Raw genomic sequence first — 6,616 nt, forward strand, 5'->3', positions numbered from 1 at the left:
TTACAACATTTGTAACTTTGGGCCGTCATTCATGCTTGAGTTTATTCGATTAAAAATAATGTTAAATGTATCATTTTTCAAATATTCTTGAACTCTAAATTATTAATCATTACATATAGCTGGGAGCGATTTTCTTGGTCTGATAATTTAGTACAACTATGGTGCACAAAACATGTTTTAGTTTTTGTCTACCGATGTTTGATCCTCTGTATCATTCCTTGCATTATTTTTTCCCTAATATGTCTTCCTAAGATATGAAGAGATGGTATGTATTGTTCTTTTAGCAGAGCCCGCTTCCAAAACTCTGGGAATTAGAGGTGGGTGCTTAGAATACCCCAGAATAGGTACGATCGCAAAAAAAAAAAAAAAAAAAAAAGTGTAAAACCCAGTGTTACGTTACAAAATTACAAAGACCCTGCATGACTTCACTTTTGTGTTCCATCAGTGCAGAGGAATGAATAATCAAAAGGAAAGCCTAATATATAAGGGAGATCACAATACAACAAAAATAACAAAAAAAATAGTAGTAGTATAACAAAGAAAGTTAAGCAGTTTTGACCCCACCCTTCTTGACTGTCCTTGTGCCAAAACTTGTGGTTATAAGAATAAGGATTATTTGATCCGACTACCATAATAAAACCATTCGAGATTCAAAATTCATATACCATACGTTAAAAAGTACTCGTGATAACAAAAAGAGTCATGCAAAATGAGAGAATAATTGGTATACATCAGTATATATAGTCTAAAACATAAGTATTACATCAATGGACGAATTACAAAAATGATTCACTATGAAAAACTAAGCATCAACCCACTTTGGATATCAGTTTGAGCTTAAAATTTAGAAAAAACACAAGCAACAAGAGATGAAATTAAAAAAGAGTACAGTAAATTGTGGAAAGAGTACTGAACATAACAATATAAATTAAATTGTGGAAAGAGTACTTTGCTGTTATTTTTTCCCTTAAATCTTAATATAAATTTTGGCTATTGTTTACCAAAACTGATGAATTACAATACCTTAAAGTTTAACAAACATGATGAAATAACAATACCTTAAATCTTGTGATCAGAACCCGACCAGCTTGAAGCGAAAGTTTTGTTTCATTTGTTCCATACAAAACACCCAGCACCAACAAAATCAATTGCAATTAAGAGTTCTTGGGATAAGTAGTACCTTACAAATGGTGGTTTAAGCATCAAAAATGGAAGATTATTTTGTGCAAGAAAAAAACCAAAAAACCAAGAGAAATCTAACCACTTCTAAAGTTTCATACGTACTACCGGAGAAGCAACACGCAGGGAAAAAAAAGAAGAAGCAATTGACTGCGTTGTTTCCTAAAAGCTGCAAACAAAAAAATAGAGACTATCAGACAACAAAACCCGACATTTTAAAAAAAAAAGCGAGAAGCAAATGGAGTTTGGCTTTTGCTCCAACGCCTTATATAGAGAAAAACAATTTCTGAAAATAATGTCGATCTGAATAAATGCAGAATTTTATTATTTTCGGCGTGTATATCTTACTTGTTGTATTACTCTTTGAATAATTGGCGAATATTCTTATTTAATCATTTAAGACGCTAGTATATTAGGTAAAAAGGAAAAAGAGTCCTCCTTTTAAACATTTGTTTTTCTATTTTATAAAATATTAGCCTAAATAATATTCTTTTAAATCTGAAATTACCTAAGTTACAATTATTTGTTAGTTATAAATACACCAACCAAATCACACGTGAAGATTTTCAAGTCCAAATTATGTTTATTTTCCTTTTTTTTTTCTTTCTTGAGGAATTAAATATAATATTTTTTGGATGACCATATTTAGTTGTAATAATATTTTGTCCAAAATATTTGGATATATCTTGCACGTTTAGGAATATAAATATGGTCATCTAAAAAATATTATATTTAAGGGAAAATTAGGCTCAGGTCCCACCCATGGATAACCCATAATATGAGGCCCCTAGTTAAAAGAAGTTTAAATCTAGGCCCCTAGTTATCAAAAGACATCCATATCCTTTTATATATTGTCAAGCCCCAAATTAAATAAAATTTAAATTTAAGCCCAAAATATTGAAATATAGTAATATGATGTCACAGCCATCTTTACCGACGGCCGCCACCAGCACCACCACCACCTCCGACGACCGCCGCCACCAACCATCACCTCCGACGACCGCCGCCACCAACCACCACCGCCAACCGCCGCCAGGGACCACCAGCAACAGCAGAAACCACCACCGCCGGAATCCAACAACAACATATGGATGTGTAATCAGAAGTTACACATGCACATGACATGTGTAACCAGAAGTTACACATCCATATACACATGGGTGTGTCATGAAAGTGTAATCAGAAGTTACACGTGCACATGACATGTGTATCGGGAAGTTACACATCCATATGGCATGTGTAATGAGAAGTTACACATCAAAGAAATAGACAAAAAAAACGCATACATAAATTACATGTATTACTTTAATAATCATTTATAATAATTTCTTAGCATGAAGTTACAACAATTTCTTTGTTTATAAATTATAATAATCGAGTATTATTAAATACGACATGCAAGTTAAAACACTAGAAATAAGCGACATCATATAATACAAATGTTCCCCTCCCTTCTCGTCTTTCTTATCTTCCCCGATTCCAAATGCTTGTATATCTGCAACAAATAAAATTATTGAACAATTAACAAAGATCACAAAGATCACAAAAAAACACTTGATAACTTATCAAAAGCGTGTGTAAATATAAATTACACATGCATTTGTCTAATGTAATTCGAAGTTACACGTGCATCTGTCTAATGTAAGTCAGAGTTACACATGCATATATCATGTGTAATTAACAGCTGCACATGCTTATGACTCGTGTACCCGACATGTACACTATGTTAAAATCACTAATCAAAAAAGGCTACAACTATTCAGAAATTATTGTCATAAAAATATTTAAGTTGTCATAGGCTAAACATTCCAGAAAACAAAACATGTGTAATCAGCTGGTATACTACAAAACGCATGTGTAATTGGGAGTTACACATGCATATGCCATGTGTAACTTGGAGTTACATATGCATATGGTATGTGTAATTGTGAGTTACACATCCACCCGTAATAGTTCGAAATATTGAAATATATGATGGAATTCAGCAATTACCCGTTCAAACAAGAAATCGTTTTTTGCTGGAGCGTCACCTACACAAAAACAAGGGGAAACAAATAAAAATCTTGATTCAGTGCAGAAAACATAAAGCCTATACTGAATAATCTGGTGGTCAGCTTTACAGGTCTCATTTTTTCTCTAAATATGTGGGGTAAAAGTTAACAAGAAAAAAAAACTTTTCAAGGTCTGGATAATTAAGCACACAAGAGATTGTATCCACCATAATACGGTACCTTTTAAGTCATTGAAGTGGAACCATAAGCCATTACCCTGTAGAATTTAGAAAACCATGACAGAAATCATCAAATTGCAAATGAACAATCATCAAATTATTATCATTGAATGCAATAGCTTACTGAGGTCCTCCATGTTTGGAATAGTAGCTGAAACATCAATGAACCGAACATGAGCCAGAGCACCTGATTCCATTTTGGGGATGTGAGCAAGCATTTTAAAAGAAGTAAAAACAGCTAAAAAACTGGAAAAAGTTCATACACAAGCAAACTGTACTACAAGTAATTGGCAGTATAACTCAAGCATATGTAACTAGCATTCAATTAACTACAAAAAGTATATAACGAAGGCATATGGAGGCGGTCAAACTTCAAAATCCGTTACCAATTAGAATATGTAACTAGCAGTTACACATCCAATTGGCATGTATACATCGCAGTTACACATCCAATTGGCATGTGTAACTAGTAGCTGCATACCCAATTAGCTTGCATACTTTGAGTTACACATGCATATGTCATGTGTAACTTGGAGTTACACATGCACCCGTAATAGTTCGAAATATGGAAATATATGTGTAATTGTGAGTTACACAAAAATCAAGCTTCAACAGCAATAAATGAATTTAATGCTCTAACCAAGTGTATTAGAGAGGGAATACAAACCTCAAGAGCCTTTGATGAGCAGAATGGACACCTTCTTGTTGATATTTTTACACATTAATAAGGGAATATCAACAAGTGTATTAGAAAGTTATATTTTTACACAATAACAATATACTTCTTGCATACGTACTATGAGTATCTCAGTATCCAGCTTCTCAACAGATTGCTTTGCATGGTGATGTCCGAAATGCTGCTCATCCTGCTGCCTTACTAGATTGCACCTGAACTTTGTAACTGCAACCTAAGCATACATCTAATATCACCACCAAGTTCATTCTGCAGCTTCAATTGCAGCAGCAATGTTAAAGTAATATGTCGATTGAAACTATTTCAATCAACTAATAACGGATAGAAGTTTCATATTAGGTTACATATGCATATCCCATCAAATTAGCATAGTTACACATCTATTTTGCATGTGTAACTAATATACACATCAATTTAGCTTGTGTAACTAGAAGTTACACATCTAATTAGCATGTGTAACTACTAGTTACACATCCATAGTCTACCAATACTATGCTGGTAAAAAAGCCTTACACTGTGAAGTGGGAAACCTGGTAAAAGTTCATACACAAGAAAACTGTACTACATGTAATCGGCAGTTACACATTCATATATCATGTGTAATTCGCAGTTACATATGTCATAAGCATATGTAATAGGAAGTTACACATGCATATGGCATGTGTAAGCCGCAGTTACACTTCGGTGTTTTTTAAAGCCATCTTACCATTGGGAGAATAGATACTGAGATGAATTGGATCGGTAGAGATAGATTTGGAGCGTCATGTCCCTTTATTTGTTTCATCTGTGATCTCCTATCTCAGAGCAGCTACATAAATATAACAGATAAGCATGTTAGATGAAATTTATCAAATTGGGTCAGTTGTACAAATTATACTTAAATTTCAGAGAATCAAATGCTTAACGAGGACACCTTTGTATATCAAACAACAAAATTAGTTACAATGATGACCAAAATTTGCAGAGTAACCAAAACAGACCTAGGACCACGTAAAAAACAGATTAAACATACTTCCAACATTTGCAGAGTAACCAAAACATTTGCAGCATGACATCGGAAAATGAAGTACCTAACAACCAAATAACTAAGACACAACCAGTGAGAAACAACCAAAAAATTTACCTCAAGAGCAAAACATTGGCAGCATGGTATCTGAAATGAAGTACCTATAATCATCTTTATCAGTTGACTTCTACTTCTCAGCACTGCTTTCTTTCATATATGTCAACACATATGAGCCTGGTGATAAGGATGAATCAGAGCTTTCTAATTTCTCAGAAAAGTACAACAATTGAGCAATCAAACTCTTTTGTGATTCAAGAGTGTTTTCTGTTGTTTCATCTATAGCCACTTGGATAAACAAACTAACCAATGAAGCAGTTCTCATTCAATTTATCAATTCTGATATCACCAGTGCCTCCTCATCCTCCTAAAGAACCCCTACCTGCACCACCAACATCACCAGACCAGTTCATATGAGTGGATGAAAAATCAAATCAAATCTATGGGTAACAGAGACAATGATTCTTTGATACTGAATCTCAAAACATTATTTTAGATCGTAGCTACAAATTAAGATTTACGACGAATAGATATGGATTTTTTGTTCAAGTTTTTTCAAAAAATCTAAATCAAAACAACCAGAGTGAGTAGAAAATTGTAGATCTATGCTTCGATTTCAATTAGGATAGGTTAATTAAAAAAAATGAAGATATAGGTTCTGAAAACCCTAAAATCCTTAAGAGAAGATGATACTTATACGCAAAATCATGCTCATCTTTCCCATGATTAAGGATCTAAACTCTAATTAAGGATCAGATAATGAAATCGAGATTAATTTTCATTTTTTTTTCAAAATCATTAAAATCAAACCACGAGAAATTTGATTTCAACTCGAAATCGATTAATGAAAGCTTTAAAGGAAGATTAACTTACCTTTCAATTCGTTTTTCCTGATGTTTCTCTTCGATTTCTTTGGTTAATTATCAGACTAAACAAATCATCTGCATCTTCCGTAAGATCTATCTTTTGATCAGATTCAATCGATCTTTGACATAAATGAAACTACAGAGGCATAAAAGGAGAAGATGCAATCAATCGTTGTTGCTGCAGTCGAAGATTTGATGAAGACGAAGAAGATTTGATGCAGTCGAAAATGAATCTCAGGAACCCTAGAAACCATTGTTCTACAACAGAGAGAGATAAAGATGAAAGAGAAAGAGAATAGAGAAATGAAAAGAAGCTTCTGGGATTCCCTTGTATAAATACTAAAGGGCAATGTTGCCATTATTAAAGTTCGGAATAATTAATTATGGGCCTGATCTAAAGATAATTTGATTTTTCGGGCCTAGTAATATCATTTTATGAAAGTGTGGAGTTGAGGGTGGAGGATCCATTTTGTGGGGCTTCTATATGTTTGAACCCATATAGAAGGGGGTTCTAGTATTTTTCACATATTTTTTTATTATGGAGTTAACCATTTTTAGAAAATCGAAATTCATCCATTTTTGTC

The 6,616-nt window shown here is 33.4% G+C and overlaps 1 long non-coding RNA gene across 1 annotated transcript; it reads right to left on the reverse strand.

Annotated features, from left to right (window-relative positions):
- Positions 1-5,279: 5,279 nt before the first annotated feature.
- Positions 5,280-6,086, reverse strand: LOC113313827. Its single transcript, XR_003342064.1, has 3 exons — positions 6,040-6,086; positions 5,474-5,548; positions 5,280-5,343 (listed from the first exon to the last, which is right to left on the reverse strand). It is a non-coding gene; the product is annotated as an uncharacterized LOC113313827 (long non-coding RNA).
- Positions 6,087-6,616: the final 530 nt, after the last annotated feature.

Source organism: Papaver somniferum, chromosome 9 (genome assembly GCF_003573695.1).
Source record: "Papaver somniferum cultivar HN1 chromosome 9, ASM357369v1, whole genome shotgun sequence".
NCBI classification, from domain to species: Eukaryota; Viridiplantae; Streptophyta; class Magnoliopsida; order Ranunculales; family Papaveraceae; genus Papaver; species Papaver somniferum.